General features: G+C 43.3%; 1 protein-coding gene across 1 annotated transcript in view; it reads right to left on the reverse strand.

The window, feature by feature from the left end:
* Positions 1-17,212, reverse strand: part of LOC138661234 (phospholipid-transporting ATPase IC-like) — a 60,438-nt gene extending 43,226 nt beyond the window's left edge. Inside the window, exon 1 of the mRNA XM_069746042.1 lies at positions 17,074-17,212. The gene's annotated coding sequence lies outside the window, so the exon portion shown is untranslated. The remainder of the gene's footprint in view (positions 1-17,073) is intronic.
* Positions 17,213-17,503: the final 291 nt, after the last annotated feature.

Genomic DNA, 17,503 nt, shown 5'->3' on the forward strand with positions numbered 1-17,503 from the left:
CTCTAAAAAGTGAAAAACCTGCTACTAGTCGTACAGAGGACACAGCATTCCCGAAAATGCTCAGATATTGGGAAGATCACAGAACCAACAAAAGTTTTGTTACAAATGGTGAACAGGAAGCAAAAAAATGTCTTGAGAATAAAAGGCGCACATTTACTGCCAAAGATGTGAGAAGAATCAGACGTGAAGCTGTAACGTGACGTGTAGTGGTAGCCGTGGGCATGTTACATGAAAATGGGGCTCCTGGCTGGGTGTGTGGACTTTTTCTAGGGGGTGCTAGGCCATTGCAGGCCGCATGACGTTGGTGACTTTGGTGTTGTGAATTCTGTTATGGAACTCCCTCCTGTGGTCATGAATGGTACTTCGGCGAGTTCTGTCCATGGACTCCCTCTGGTAGCTGTGAGTGGTGCTGCTACTTCAAAGGTTCCTTCCACAGGTGACGGAGTTTATTCGTTGGCTGGCTGCTCTATTTAACTCCACTCAGATCATTACTCCATGCCAGCTGTCAATGTTTTTGTACTGGTTCAGTTCGCTCTTGGATCTTTCTGGTGACCTGTCTACTCCAGCAGAAGCTAAGTCCCTGCTAGTTAATATTTGTTAATTGTTTTCTCGTCCAGCTTGCTATCATGATTTGGTTTTGCTAGCTGGAAGCTCTGGGATGCAGAGTGGCACCTCCGCACCGTGAGTCGGTGCGGAGTCTTTTTGCACACTCTGCGTGGTCTTTTTGTAGTTTTTTGTGCTGACCGCAAAGATACCTTTCCTATCCTCAGTCTGTTTAGTAAGTCGGGCCTCTCTTTGCTGAATCCTGTTTCATTTCTGTGTTTGTGACTTTCATCTTAACTCACAGTCAATATATGTGGGGGGCTGCCTTTTCCTTTGGGGAATTTCTCTGAGGCAAGGTAGGCTTTATTTTCTATTTCTAGAGCTAGTTAGCTCTTAGGCGGTGAAGAGGCATCTAGGCCATGTTAGGTACGCTCCACGGCTATTTCTACTTGTGTGATAGGATTAGGGGTTGCGGTCAGCAGAGTTCCCATTTCCCAGAGCTTGTCTTGTGTGAGTTTAACCATCAGGTCGTTCCTGGTGCTCCTAACCACCAGGTCCATAACACTTTGGCTAGCCAGGGGCATATGTTGTAGAGCCCAGGTCCCTTCTCCAGAGAATCAATCTCATCAATTTACCTTGACTCTACCCAGATCAGGCTATCTATTGTCTTGGTCTCCTTTCACTTTAGGGACACACACGTCTTGCGGGTCTATGCGCTGGTTAGATCATTGGTCTGCTTCTGCTGCACGCTGGGCTCCATCTCACTCCTGAAAGGAAACTCCCTCGGTCCCTTCACTTTAGCACGTCCCACTCCGGGCTAGTCCCAAACATTAACCCTAGCTCTCCCTCTGTTGGCCAGAACACAACACTTTCACTAATCGCACGTCACTAAACACTTCACGCATTTAAATACATTGCAGCAACACACGTCTTCAAAGGGGAATGTGGGCAGAACTTCCATTTCCTTACAAAGCGACCAGAAAGTTATGATCCTCTTGTGTCATATTCCAGAACTGCAACCTCCCCGAAGACCCAGAAGTACAAGGTGTTCAATGCTCAGACACGGCCGAGGTGAGGAGGCTGAGCCTGACCACAAATGAGGAAGACACTGAAGTACAAGGTGTTCAGTGACACAGCCAAGGTGAGGAGGCTGAGCCCGACCACCACTGAGTAAGGCTACGTTCACATTTGCATTGTTGGGTGCAGCGTCGTCGTCGCAACCAACAACGCATATACACAACGCTGTGTTTTTTGACGCATGCGTTGACATAAACTAGTATTGATCATGAATTTGGCGCAGGGAAAAATGCTACAAGTAGCATTGTCCGCGCCCTGTCTGGTGCGTCAAATTGATGCATGCGTCGTAAAAAAACAACACAATGCATACCGGCACATGTCCATGCGCCCCCCATGTTAAAGATTGGGGCGCATGACGCATGCATCGGTTTGCGTTGACGACGCTGCGCCCAACAACGCGAATGTGAACGTAGCCTATGACACTGAAGTACAAGGTGTTCAGTGACACGGCCAAGGTGAGTAGACTGAGCCCGACCACTGGAGCTAGACACAGAAGTACATGGAGTTCAGTGTTCAGTGACACGGCCGAAGTGAGGAGGTCGAGCCCGACCACTGAGCGAGATACACAAGTATAAGGTGCTCAGTGACACAGCCGAGTTGAGGAGGCTGAGCCCGACCAGTGAGCGAGACACAGAAGTACATGGAGTTCAGTGTTCAGTGACACGGCCGAAGTGAGGAGGTCGAGCCCGACCACTGAGCGAAATACATAAGTACATGGAGTTCAGTGCTCAGTGACACAGCCGAGTTGAGGAGGCTGAGCCCGACCAGTGAGCGAGACACAGAAGTACATGGAGTTCAGTGCTCAGTGACACAGCCGAGTTGAGGAGGCTGAGCCCGACCAGTGAGCGAGACACAGAAGTACATGGAGTTCAGTGCTCAGTGACAAGGCCGAGGTGAGGAGGCTGAGCCCGACCACTGAGCGAGACACAGAAGTACATGGAGTTCAGTGCTCAGTGACAAGGCCGAGTTGAGGAGGCTGAGCCCGACCACTGAGCGACACACAGAAGTACAAGGTGTTCAGTGCTCAGAGACACGGCCGAGGTGAGGAGGCCGAGCCCGACCACCACTGAGCAAGACACAGAAGTACAAGGCGCTCAGAGATACGGCCGAAGTGAGGAGGCTGAGCCCGACCACTTCTGAGTAAAACATAGAAGGGGAAACATCAAGACTGGGCCAAGAAATATTTGAAGACATTTTTCAAAGGTTTTATTCTGCAGCGTTTTAAACCTATTCCATAATAGGAATCTGCAGGTGTAAAAACGTAGGCGAAATTCGCAGGTCCAACGCAGGGCGTTTTACCTGCGGATTCTGCAGAATCCGCGCAGAAAAATCGGCAATGAAATCCGCAACGTGTGCACATACCCTCAGAGACGCTTAAGGTGGATACAACTTTAACGAACCCTTAGATGTGAAAAGTACCAAGTTTTTACAGAGATTTTCAGCTTCTGAATATAAACCAGAATTTTATATTTCACCAACAACAATCAAAACAGAAAAGCATATGGTGAAGATGCAGAAACTTTACATTTACAATCAATAGGTTTCACTTACGTAATAACTCATACTTTTGGAGTTTTAGAATTAGCACGAAAAACTTACACTTTCTGTAAATACATATATTTTACACTCACCCTCTCTCTGAAAAGGTTATCTGGCTAATAACTGAGAGTGCTTTAGTTGTTTAGTTGTCTCTGAGCTGGTGGTTTGAGAGCTGTTATGATGTCTCGTATACACAGCAGACACGGACATGCTCTTCTGTCTCTATGTAGCACACCTTCAGAAGCAGCAGAATGGGGGTCATTATACAGCAGTACTGAGCAGTGTAGATGTGAATCCAGCACTAGTGAGATAAGCACTATAGTGCTACACTTCCAACTCCTCAGACTTTATTAGGCAGATGTAAGCTGATCTCTCAGTAAGCTTCTAGTCCATCCTTCCTTAATAAAGACAAATTTTATCCGTTTTTAGAGAATGATGAGTTAAGAATACAGTGGAAATGAGAAAGTAGCTCAGAAAAAAAAGAAAAGGAAAATTTATATTATACAATATCTTATCAGAGAAATGTTCTTATATTTGCTTATAGCATGGACTGTGGGGAAAGAAGTGATCTGTCTGCTAATATTATCATTGTCTCACAGTTATTAGACCAATTTGCTTCTTTGCCCTGATGTTTGGTTCTTGGAGGTGCACTCCCTACCTATCCCGGCAGCCTCTACTGGTAAAAAGGCGACTTCAAGAAAGAAAGGAAAAAAAAAAAACACATGCAAAATCAGCCATATTGCCAATGCCAAGAAGAAGGGGCAGTGTAAGGCTAAGTGCACATGGCATCTTTCTGACCATGAGTTGTCCTAGGTGAAGCTGGTTCAAGAAAACGCCAGTGGTCTTTATCTTGAAGCAGCTTCACTTGTGGATTCGCCATAGTTCTTGCAGCAACTTTCCCGCAGACGTCTTTTATTCTGTGCCTTCATGTACTGAGAGAGCTCATCTACACAGTGGCAGCCATCCAAAAAACGAGCACTCACTTCTTTCCACCGCTTCAAGGTTTCCACTTCTATGTGCAGATATTAAAAATTGTAACAGAATTTTTTTCAGCAGAAAGCTGCTTATTTTTTCCCTCGCAGATTTGAAGCAGTTTCCAATCTGCAGCAAGTCAATTCTTTCAGTGTTTTTCCAGCATTTTCAAATGACTGGGGAAAAAACTAAAAGCAAAAAAGTTCACCAAAAACATTTTCCTGCTGAGAGTTGGGTTTTTTTGGTACAGAAATTTCTGCTGCAAATACTTAGGGTATGTGCACACGTCGATGGAACCTCTGCGGATTTTTCCGCACCTGTTTTTGTAAATCCGCAGGTAAACCGCAGATTTACCGCGTTTTCTTTGTGGATTTTGTGCGGATTTCACATGCGGTTTTACACCTGCAGATTCCTATTATGGAGCAGGTGTAAACACCTGCGGAATCCGCACAAAGAAATGACATGCTGCGGTATAAATAACGCAACGTTTCCGCACCTTTTTTTCCACAGCATGGGAGCTGCGGATTTTGTTTTCCAATCCACTGCGGATCCGCAGCGTCTGCACATACCCTAAGGGTCTGCGCACATGTTGCAGTTTTGTTGCGTTTTCAGATTTGCCCCCCCCCCCCAAAAAAAAAAAAAACAGAAAAAACCTGAAGGGTTTCCTGATGCCAGGTAAGTGAATGAGATTCCTGACGTCTCATGCACACAATTATTTTTTCCTCGCAGATATAAATTCTTACAGCATTTTGCTGCAGATGTCATCCTTACCACTGAGTGGAGAAAACGCATAGCCTAACATGTAGGGTTTTTTTTATATTCACATGATGCGCAATTTCAAGCTACATTTCACAGTACCAGCAAATCCTGCTTTTTTTTGGGGGGGGGAGGGAACTAAACTTTATGAACATGGACAAGAGACAACAATAATGCAGCAATAAAACTGCAGCAAAAGGACGCAGTGAAACCTGCTTTACTTCTTTCCTACCAAGAGAGCAAGTTTTGCCTGCGGAATAAAATCTCAGCCAAAACCACAACGTGTGAACATAGCCTAGAAAACACAAAAATGCCTGTATTTTATGCTGCATTTTTCCTGCTAACACATCAGTATTTGGAGCAGATTTGCTGCAAATTTTTCTGCTGCGGATACTGAACATGTGAACATCACCGAAGACTTTAGATACTTTTTTCCTGTTAGGCCGGAGTCACACTACAGCGAGATACGGCCGAGTCTCGCAGGTTAAATACAAGCTCTGGCAGCGGCACTCCGGAGCGGAGCGTGCGGCTCCATGTATTGTTATGCGGCCGCACGCTCCGCTCCGGAGTGCCAGTGCTTGTTTTTAACCTGCGAGACTCGGCCGTATCTCGCGGTGTGTGATCCCGGCCTTAGCCTCGTGGTTTGTGGGTTGATTTTGTGGCACAGGTTGCAGCTTTAGGCCATGTGCACACTTTCAGTATTTGGTGAGTTTTTTACCTCAGTATTTGTAAGAAAACCAGGAGTGGGTGATAAATACAGAAGTGGTGACGAGTTTCTATTATACTTTTCCTCTGATTGTTCCACTCCTGGGTTTGGCTTACAAATTCTGAGGTAAAAAAACTCACCGAATACTGACCGTGCGATCATGGCCTTATTGGTATTATTTTGGCATCCAGCTAACGAAGCCTATGTTCACATCTGCATTCAGAGACTCCACTGGGGGAGAAGTCACTTTTTATGACCAATAAAGCACAGAACGCAGCACTATCTGTGCCACCAATATGGGGCTCTGTCAGGAACAGTGCGGGCTAGTGTACGCTCCGTAGTCATTATTGATAATGGGCGAAACCCATTGGTTCTGGATGTTTCGCACATCTGGCATGTATTCCTGACGCTGCGCCTGATCACCGTTACCCTCATTTTCATGTTCGCGTTTGGTTTTCCTGCAGGAAAGACAATATTGTATTTGACTACGCTTTGGGAGCTAAATCTAAGCTAAATCCAGAAATTTCAGACCACGTCCCCGAGATTCAGTACAATCCCTTGCTAATTTTTACACTTTCCTTTTTTCTCCTTTTTTATATTTTTTCCTGGCTTAAAAAAAAAAAAAATAGGACACCATTCACTTTACCATATAATGTACTAAAAACGGGGGGGGGTTGGAAAAATCCAAGTGTATGAAATGGTAAAAATAAATTTAAAAAAAATGGTGCAATTGCAATTTTTTATTTATTTATTTTGTTTTTACAGTCTCTGGTAAAATTGACCTGGTGCCACGATTTGCCAAGTCAGTCCGATTATGTCGATATTAAGCTTGTATTAGTTTAAATCTTTATTTTTTTTTTTATGCAAATATCTCCCAAATCACCACACTATCTGGATCACACCACAGAGAGAGCGATAGTGGCAATTAAGTGGTTAAACTGCAGCAATCCAATCCAGCTCTTATCACAGCTGCTGGAGGAAGGATCCAGCTGTGTAACACAGCCGGCACCTGACATTGATGGTGCGGGCTCAGCTGCTGTGCCCGCTCCTTACATCGGCACCCAAGTGTCAGGGAAGGACTTGTATACGGACTAACAAACATTACAATGTCAAAGCCACACCTGTCCATGGGATCGCAGCTCTATAGCTGCAGTACCACACACAACCTGGGAACTGGTGTGGCACTATTTTTTTTTTTTTAAAAGAAAACAGCTGTTTTCTACTCTTACACAATCCCTGTACTATAAAAAAAAACTGTCCTTCCAGAAATGTAGATGATCTTGTAACAACCTGTAGAATCCTACGACTAGTTTCCCAATTAACTCGCTGCATGTTCTCGCTCTGCAGGGAGAAGCTGGTTTGAACAAGAAAGCAAAGTTAAGAAAACAGATGTGTAGAGTTTTTTGTTGTTTTTTTTTTTGTTTTTTTTCGGCCAGCGGCAGTCCGGCTCTTATGCCTTACTGTAAACATGAATGTTCTCATTCGCTGACAGCAAGCAGAACTCACGATGAAGTTGAGGAATCACAGAACAAAAGTAGATTGGACATGTACACAATCTGATCGGGATTCTCGGGTAAGAAAAAAAAAAAAAAAGGTTTCCTCTACAGGAAACTAAAAATTTGGGAATCCAAGAAGGGGTGAAATAATCCCAGGGAAGAAAATGTCCAGCTTCACCGAATCCGTGAAAAAAAGTTTTCTTTATTCACAAACTTAAACATGGAGGACACAAACCATAATTCTTACCCATATGGTTTGTACTGAAGTTTGTGTCCTCCATGTTTAAGTTTGTGAATAAAGAAAACTTTTTTTCACGGATTCGGTGAAGCTGGACATTTTCTTCTCTTGGATTCTACACGCCTGGACACAGCGGGTCCGTGCTCCCGAAACTCCGCTTATGCATCATGGGTGAGCTGGTTTATATTCCTTCTCTTCAAAGTTAAATAATCCCACAAGCGAATATCCTCCTGCAGCGTTAAACTGGGCCATTACTATCGAATTATAAGCACCATAAGGAATGATGTCCGGACAATGGAAACATACCGTATGTTGCCAAATAAATATCAGTACGATACAGTGTTTGCACAACCATGCATGTAAAAAAAAAAAAAAATTTATATATATTTTATTTCCCATATATTCATATATATCTATAGCAGTACCAGTACATACCGCCATATATTACTAAAATAATACCGCTATACAAAGATGGTAAAGAAAAAAAAACACCTGCGTATAATAACCACGCCAACATCGCCATACACTGGAGAGAAAAAACAAAACAAAAAAACAACAACATATCAATACTCGATACTTTGAGGCTGTGTGCACACGCTGCAGATCCGCAGCGGATTCGACCGCTGCGGATCCGCAGCAGTTTTCCCAAAGTTTACAGTACCATGTAAACCTATGGGAAAAAAAAAACGCTGTGCACATGCTGCGGAAAAAGCCGCGCGAAAACGCTGCGGATTATTTTCCGCAGCATGTCAATTGTTTGTGCGGATTCCGCAGCAGTTTACAACCAGCACCAATAGGAAAGTGCTGGTGATAAACCGCAGAAGAATCCGCAGAAGAAACCGCAAGATAATCCGCAGTGAAAACCGCAGTTGTTTTGCACTGCGGATTTTCCAAATCCGCAGGAAAATCCACAGCGTGGGCACATACCCTGAAACAGAAAAGGTGAAATCTGCAACAAAATCAACAGCCAACACCTGTGGATTCTGTTACAGAAAAACTTCAAAAATCTGCATCAAATGCGCAGCGTGTGAACAATACCGAGCTGGTAAATACTCCCCACTGCTAGAAATGAGGTATAGCTCATCCTCAAAGATCAGCGCGGTCCATAACATATAGAATGACAACCAAGGAGTCGCAAATGGCTGAATTTTGTACAAACTTGCAAAAAAAGAAAACAAACATTCTGGGCCTTTTTTTTTTTCTCCGCCGCTGACCGTGCTCCCCGCAGGAATGATCTCTGCATCCGCCCTGCTTGCTGGCACATGTTGGGCCACGTCCCTGAGAAATCACCTCTGCACATAGCTATGCAAAAACTTGGCACTGAAAACTCCGGGAGCATTAGAATATAGCAGAGCCGAGTGTGCGGAGCATGGACAGCCGCACACAAGCTCCCTGCCTATAGATATGGGCCCCGCAGTCCAGAGTCTTAATCCCTTCCTATTAATGAACGGATCAAAAAAAAATAAAAAAATTCCACTTCTATTATTTCTTAATCATATGGTAACCATCAATAAGCAGGTTCTCTTATTAACATATCCAAAAATATCTGCACTCTTATGGAAACCATCATCAAGCAGATTCTTTCACCATTGTATAACCAAATATATTTATATATTTTCTTTGTACAGTGTGTAATTACGACTGTGTGTTATGACTGTCGAACAGCCGCAGTGACTCAAGCTTTTTTTTTTTTTTTTTTTGAGCACACTGAAAATACTCAATTAGGACATCTTATCTGAGTACACCTGCTCATCACTAATCATCAGCACCGTAGTAAATAAAAATGGAAACCATCATCAAGCAGGTTCTCATCACTGCATCTAATTATATTTATATTTGTATGTTTCAATAATATTATGGAAACCATCAAGCAGATGATTCTCATTACTGAACGTTTATAAATAATATTATGGAAAACATCATCAAGCAGGTTCTCTCATCACGGTATCTATTTATATTTCTATTTGTCTTTTTAAATAATATGGAAACCATCATCAACCAGGTTATTTTATAAAATTGTATCCAACTAGATTTCGGTTTGTATTTTTTCTGTGCACAATATGAAAAAGAATAATCATAGAACCTGCCTGCTGATGGTTTCCATGATATTCTTTTTCATATTGCGCACAGAAAAAATACAAATAGAAATATAGTTGGTTAAAATTTTATAAAAATAACCTGGTTGATGATGGTTTTCATCACTACTGTATCCAAATATATATTTTATATTTCTTTGCAGTGTGTGAAAAAATAATCTCTATGGAAACCATCAAGCTGATTCTTTTACTATAATAAAAATAATTCTATTTCTATTTTTTTCTTTGCACAGTGTGAAAAAGTATCTCATGGAAACAATCATCAAGCAGGTTCTTTTATTATTAAATCCATATTATACATCCATAATTATATATTTGTGCGTTTTGTTTCTTTCCACAGTGAGAAAAAGAGTCTGAAGAAAACAATCAACAAGCCAATTATTGTGAATACTCAGATCCGTACGTCGGTGCTCAAATCTGGCCTAATGAGCCGGTTTCATATATCCATATTATAGCCGCAAGACCAGAAGATCCAAAATGACAATGCTTTTGCTATAACAAATACGCACACGAGTTACTGATCAGTTATCAGATTGCTGATGGTTTCCAGGTAACGATTGTATTTTTTTTTTCTGTATTTTGCAAATGTTAAAAAAATTTAACTGGAAAGCAATAAACATGTTGCCTGTGTGGATACAGGGCTGCATCAGCAGTTTGTTTTGGGAGTGCGTTTTTTTTTTTTTTTTTTTTTTACAGGTTTTTATAAAATCTGTACACACACTTGTTTTCAATGTTTGCCGCTTCCTCCTCGCCTGTATCAAAGGTTTTATTTTATTTTTTTACTTTAGGAATTGTACATTTTTATCGCTACTATTTTGGGATTCTTACGACTTTCTAATATTTTATTCCTTTTTTTTTTTAGGGTGCAAGGTGGAGGTTAAAATGGCCAAAAAAAAAACAGCATTTTTTTTTTTTACATTCACTTTATAGGATAAATATTAGGATACTTTATCAGTGCAGACTATTGCTCGCATGGCGATATTAAATGTGATAATCCCCCACATTTTTTTAGATTTTTTTTGTTAAAAAAAAAGTAAATAAACAGAAAAGTAAACGTAAACTTTTATAACTGCTCTTGTAGCTTTTTTTCTATTAGTCTTTCTAGGTGATTTGAACCTGTGACCACTTGATCCCTTGTACAATTACTGCAACATTGCCTGTGGTACCTAGTCCTAGTCTGTGCTTTACGGGTGTACCACCATGGTAAGGTTTGACAGCTGTGATCGGATCTAGCTCTGATAGCAGCCATTACAGCTGATTGATCAGCCACGCAGGAGCTTCCACAGTGGTCATAGTTGTCATCACTCAGCTTTCCTAGGTTCCTGACTGTTTGTTGCACTGTCTGGAACATCGATTGTCTACTCTTTGGCCACTTGAATGGGATGAGCTGCAGTACAAGGTGCTACAATGGGTGGGCTGCTGTACCTGTGCAAATAATGAAGATGCCGAAATATGAGGGTCCGGGAGATTGGAGCGCAATTATGATAATGCTAAAAATAAAAAATAAATAAATAAAAAAAAAATGGATTAAAAAAATAAAAATAAAAAAGGAATGCACAGACATAGTCTAAGGATATGTGTACACGTTGCGGATTAGCCTTAGGAATTTCTGGTGCGGATTTTTCCTCTCCTGGCAGAAACTGCAGCTGCGGATTTGTTGCGTTTTTTTTGCGGATTTGCTGCGTTGTTTACCCCTGCGGATTTCTATAATGGAATGGGTACAAAAACGCTGCAGACCCGCAAAAAAGAAGTGACATGCTACTTCTTTTAAACCGCTGCGGATTTTCCGCAAAGTGTGCACAGCTTTTTTTTTTCTCATTGATTTACATTGTACTGTAAATCAATTGCGGATCTGCAGCGTTTCTGCACCGCAAAATACGCTGCGGATCCGCACAGAATCCACAACGTGTGCACATAGCCTAAGAGTATGTGCACGCACTAAGTATTTGGAGCAGAAATTTATGCACCATATCTGCATCTCTTGGCAGGAAAAACAGAGCGTGAAATAGGTGCAAGGACAAAATAAGCAAAGTTTACTGCTGAGATATGGTGGAGATATTTAATCGTGGTGTGGATGAAATTTAGTAATCTTTGCAGATTTTCCACCTAGACAAAATCATGAGAAACCTGAGAACATTAGTCAGAACTGTCTTGGAGAAATCCTCCCAGGATTAATGCAGCCAAGCTACTAGGCCCTAATGCCCACATGGTCGGTCCGCAACGTTACAGCACATGTCCATCATTGGCCCCAGTGCAGACAAGGGTGACTGTTCGTGGCCACATTCCCAGTGTATGTTGTGTGTAAATACCATTATTGTGTGTGGAATAAATGTCCACCATGATAAAATCGCCCTGACAAAAAGTAAAACACAAAAAAAAACAACTAGATTCTTAGTCGACTGTCCCCAGGTAACGGGGTGGCCATAGCCTCACTAATCCCTATTAATAACACAGGTAATGATCTCTCTCCAGGGACAACGTCCACCGTCACATCCTCAGATATTAGATCCCAGGTTCCAACTTCATGTATCTCATACAGTCATTAAAACCGATCCCAAAATAGCAGAATTCACTTATAAATGTGAAACAGCTCAGGCCAAAATGTCTCTATTCCAATAGATCCAGGATGTGCGGAGAACTTGTAACTTGAATTTTTTGGGTTGTTTTCTCCAAAATTAGGATTTTCTTCCTTTTGCACAACCCCTACTTCCCGCACACCCTGACAATCAGAGGCTACCGTACATACTGGGAGTTGTAGTTTCACAACATCTAGAGATCCCTGGTTTATAGACTTGTGTCTAATCCGCCCCACACACGAGCTCCACGTTTATCAGAGGAGTCTCCATCATCAGACATTGGTGAACAGGTCAGACCGCTCTGACTCAAAGGCCACATCACCGCTGAATAACCACATTATGAAGTGTCCTAGGTGAACGGTCTATAAATCAGTCTCCTCAGATGGATAAATACATAACAGGAACGGAGACTCCGAACCCAGGAACATCCATCCCAAAGAAAGAAACATCACCAAGCCATGGAGCCCCATAGTGAAGAGCGGTCACCAATGTAATATGCGAAAATCATTTCTACAAATTATAGAAGGTTATTTAGATGTGTGCATGTTACAGATGTACACAATTTAGCAGCCCATCTCCCCTCCCCCCCACACATCTGCAATGCATCTTCTTATCCCCCCTTTTCCCCGACCACCCATCTATCATCCGTTTTCACTGTACCCCCCCATTCTTCATCACATTGAGTTATTTCCCCCACCCATCTCTACGGCATATCGTCCATTCCTCCCACTTCCCCATCTCTATGGCATATCGTCCATTCCTCCCACTTCCCCATCTCTATGGCATATCGTCCATTCCTCCCACTTCCCCATCTCTACTGCATATCGTCCATTCCTCCCACTTCCCCATCTCTACGGCATATCGTCCATTCCTCCCGCTTCCCCATCTCTACGGCATATCGTCCATTCCTCCCGCTTCCCCGTTTCTACGGCATATCGTCCATTCCTCCCGCTTCCCCATCTCTACGGCATATCGTCCATTCCTCCCACTTCCCCATCTCTACGGCATATCGTCCATTCCTCCCGCTTCCCCATCTCTACGGCATATCGTCCATTCCTCCCGCTTCCCCATCTCTACGGCATATCGTCCATTCCTCCCGCTTCCCCATCTCTACGGCATATCGTCCATTCCTCCCACTTCCCCATCTCTACGGCATATCGTCCATTCCTCCCGCTTCCCCATCTCTACGGCATATCGTCCATTCCTCCCGCTTCCCCATCTCTACGGCATATCGTCCATTCCTCCCACTTCCCCATCTCTACGGCATATCGTCCATTCCTCCCACTTCCCCATCTCTACGGCATATCGTCCATTCCTCCCACTTCCTCATCTCTACGGCATATCGTCCATTCCTCCCGCTTCCCCGTTTCTACGGCATATCGTCCATTCTTCCCGCTTCCCCATCTCTATAGCATATCGTCCACTCTTCCCGCTTCCCCATCTCTACGGCATATCGTCCATTCACCTATTCCTCCCTTTCTCCGCCCCATCTCTAAGGCACATTGTCCATGTGTCCAGTGTCTTTCACCTGTTGTGTCGATACGCGTGGGTCTAGCACCTACTCTGCCACATGGGAGGGGGGGGGGGGGCCACCATGACCTTAGAATAGGGTAAAGTACTTGGTCTTACATTGGTATCTCAAGTGGCAGTCTCTATCTTTATGCCTCATTTTGCCTTTTTTTGCAATTTTTATGGAGCATTATACCCACATGGTAATTGTGATAAGGGTATTATGTTGCTTATGTGTCAGCGTTTTACACATTACTTGCTAGCTTCATTAATTTAAATCTATAGTTAATGAGGTCCTTGCAGCTGACTGGTTTCAGATAACCCTCTCACAAGAGGATGGTTTGAATATATAAAATTTACTATATGATAGCATCAGGCATATTTTGTATATATTTCGCGATTGCTACCAGCCTGCATTTATTTATTCTTATCTGCAAGTCTTTGCATCGGGCTACTATTTAGAGGTTTGTTAACTATCAAATATTATGGCATGTAGGACTCTGGTGTATTGTACACATCATTTGTATGATCCATACTCGATTGTAATCGGAGTTGTGTATTTTTTAAATGCTTTTAATGGTTTTTGTATGTGCTGGTTTTCAATAAAAAGCATTCTTATATAACACTTCATAAAAAATTCTCTTGGTGATCCCCTTCTTCTTCCCCATCTCCACAGCATATTGTCAATTCCCCCCATCTCTACGGCACATCGTCCTATTTCCCCGACCATCTCAATACCATATCGTCCATTCCTCCCCTTCACATCTCTGCAGTGCATCGTCCTATTCCCCTGCCCCATTGTTATGAAGAGCGATCGGATGAATTGCAGTCATTCCTTACCATGAAAAATTAGGCTAATCACAAAAGAAAACATTTCCACTGATTTTCAACCCTGACACAAAATGACCTGCTTACATTATTTGGATATGCACATACTGTGTCTTTTAGATGCTGGCATACCCACAAGATGCTTCAGAAAAATCCAGCTGTGTTTTACCTGCAGCAACTTTTCTGATGTCGTCTTTTGAAGCGGCTTAGCCACTTGTAGTTTGTTTTTTTTTGTTTTTTTAAAACTCCATATAAAACCTAGTGGTAGATCCCAAGCAGAAACAGCCAGAAGAATGGACAGGTCACTTTTTTCAAAGATAGCGTGTGCACCTAGTTCACTGATTTCCTTGTTATGGTACCGTTAGACTAAACGACTTACCAACGATCATGACCAGCGATACGACCTGGCCGTGATCGTTGGTAGGTCGTTGTGTGGTCGCTGGGGAGCTGTCACACAGACAGCTCTCTCCAGCGACCAACGATCCGGGGAAAGACTTCGGCATCGTTGAAACTGTCTTCAACGATGCCGAAGTCCCCGGATAACCAGGATAACATCGCTTAGTAACCCGATATTTACCCTGGTTACCATTGTAAAAGTAAAAAAAAAAAACAAACAAAAAAAAAAAAAACAGTACATACTCACATTTCGATGTCTGCCACGTCCCCCGCCGTCACCTTCCCTGCACTGTGTAAGCGCCGGCCGTAAAGCAGAGCGGTGACGTCACCGCTGTGCTCTGCTTTACGGCCGGCCGGCGCTGACACAGTGCAGGGAAGGTGACGCCGGGGCACGTGACAGACATCGGAATGTGAGTATGTACTGGTTTTTTTTTTTTACTTTTACAATGGTAACCAGGGTAAATATCGGGTTACTAAGTGCGGCCCTGCGCTTAGTAACCCGATGTTTACCCTGGTTACAAGTGAACACATCGCTGGATCGGCATCACACACGCCGATCCAGTGATGACAGCGGGTGATCAGCGACCAAAAAAAGGTCGCGATCATTCCCCAGCGACCACCGATCTCCCAGCAGGGGCCTGATCGTTGGTCGCTGTCACACATAACGAGATCGTTAGCGGGATTGTTGCTACGTCACAAAAAGCGCAACGTTGCAGCGATATCGTTAACAAAATCGTTATGTGTGAAGGTACCTTAAGCTTAGCAGAAAGTGTTTACAAGGACAAGGCAGCTGATATAATTCAATCAGCGTGATAAAATGCTAAAATCAGATTCTAGAACAAAGATCTAGAAATTGTGATAAACTCCAAGAACCAAGTAGACAAAAATGGACGATCTCAGAATTTGAGGCACAAGAAAATTTCCAGCTGCCGGGGCAAAGAACAATTCAGCAGATCTATACAATGTATAAAAGTGATCAAATGCCTCCTGATCTATACATTATATACGTCTATCCCCAATGGGAGGCACACCAGAGCTGCACAATGTATCCACCTACAATCGAGTCACATACCTCACAATGTATATGCGATCTATACAATATATAACCCTAAAAAACCGAACCAGACACTGGCTGTGTTATTGCAGCTTTGTTTTTTTACGCTGCGTAATTTAAAAGATAACATACCTCGAAAAGTGGACCGAGGACATTGTCACCGATTCATTAAGACCGGAATTTCATACTCCAGACTTAATGATGGGCGGATAATGTGCACAGAACATCACTCAATTTAGTCGGTGGATCTAATCAGCTTTGCCGGAAATGTTACTCCAGTCATAGACTATAGCATTCCTCTTGCCTATCTTTATGGACCTGCCCAGAACTGGCCTGAAATCGGCAGAAGTCGCTGAGCTTTTGCTCCACTTCGCCGTGAGCAAAACTTTTACAACTTTTTAAAGTGTTTAGCAAAAAACTTTTCTGTGCAAAACACTGATAGATCACGGCCTGTGTGTCTCAGAACGAGGTGCAAATAAAAAAAAGTGTACATTACTTTAAAAAACAGGAGCAAAAGTAACTGAATAGGCCCCAATGGGTCTTTAAGTCACTTTTTTTGTCAAGGTTTATGCGCCAAATTCTTCATAACGCACAATTTATTATTTTTGTGCAAAAGTAAAAGAATCTTTATTTTTACACCTTAAACTGGTCAACAGTGAATAAGCAAAAAAAAAAAAAAGACAAAAAACAAAGAGGCACAAAAGCAATATTCATTCGGCTCGGCACATAACTTCATACACAAAAGCCACGATCATTACATTTTTGCCATAATCTTGTAAAAAAAAAAAAAAGTCAAAATTGCAAACATCAAATCCACACCTGAGCTCCATCCAAGTCATCAACGTGCCCCCTCCAATTGGCACGACAACGCATCCACGTATTGCCCCCTCCAATTGGCACGACAACGCATCCATGTATTGCCCCCTCGATCGGAACGATAACGCATCCTCATATTGCCCCCCCCCCCAATCGGCACCACTTGTCCTTATAGCCCCCTGATTGGCACAGCATAGCCTCATAGCCCCCTATGATCAGCACAGCATATCCTCATAGCCCCAGCCATTACAATGTCTCCCCACATCTCTTGCTCGTGACAATGTATCAGGCTAACCTCCCAAGACCTGAGCTCCACCTAACCCTCCATCCACAATGTATCCTCAGATCTCCCGATCATGGCAATGTATCCACATCTTCTCCCACTTCCAGACTATCTGTGGAGAGCAGAGCCCCCCAGGGGTCAGCGAAGTCTCAGCCTCCAGTGATCTCCTCCAGCTGGGACCTACTCACCAGTTCCTGCCCCCTCTCCCTGCTGTCTAGCAGGTCTCCTCCAGAGCACAGTCCCAGGCTGCTGTGTGCACCTGGAGCTCAGTCCATCCTCAGTAATGGCTTCCAGCCTCTTGTGTCACACACCTGACAAACAAGTTTGACAACTCTGTAGCTGCTGCCTGTTCAGTCCATGGAAATGTTCACACAGAGGGTGCTCACCTGCAGCGGAGGGGCGGGGTGGGCAAATGATGGATGGAGGGTCCTGGGAGTGTCTGACAGATCATGTGACCTCAGGTAAGGGGAAGCCTGGGGTACCTGGTGTGGAGCCCTCCTCCAGTCTCTGCCATTTGAATGTGATCAGGTTACAAAGTTACTCAGTCAAATAAAAGGGAGACAAATAAGAAAAGCAGGCAAATCCTGAGCGCCTGAGAATAGCAGTGACCCGCCATAG

The sequence above is a fragment of the Ranitomeya imitator genome, chromosome 1, assembly GCF_032444005.1.
Source record: "Ranitomeya imitator isolate aRanImi1 chromosome 1, aRanImi1.pri, whole genome shotgun sequence".
Classification (NCBI taxonomy): domain Eukaryota; kingdom Metazoa; phylum Chordata; class Amphibia; order Anura; family Dendrobatidae; genus Ranitomeya; species Ranitomeya imitator.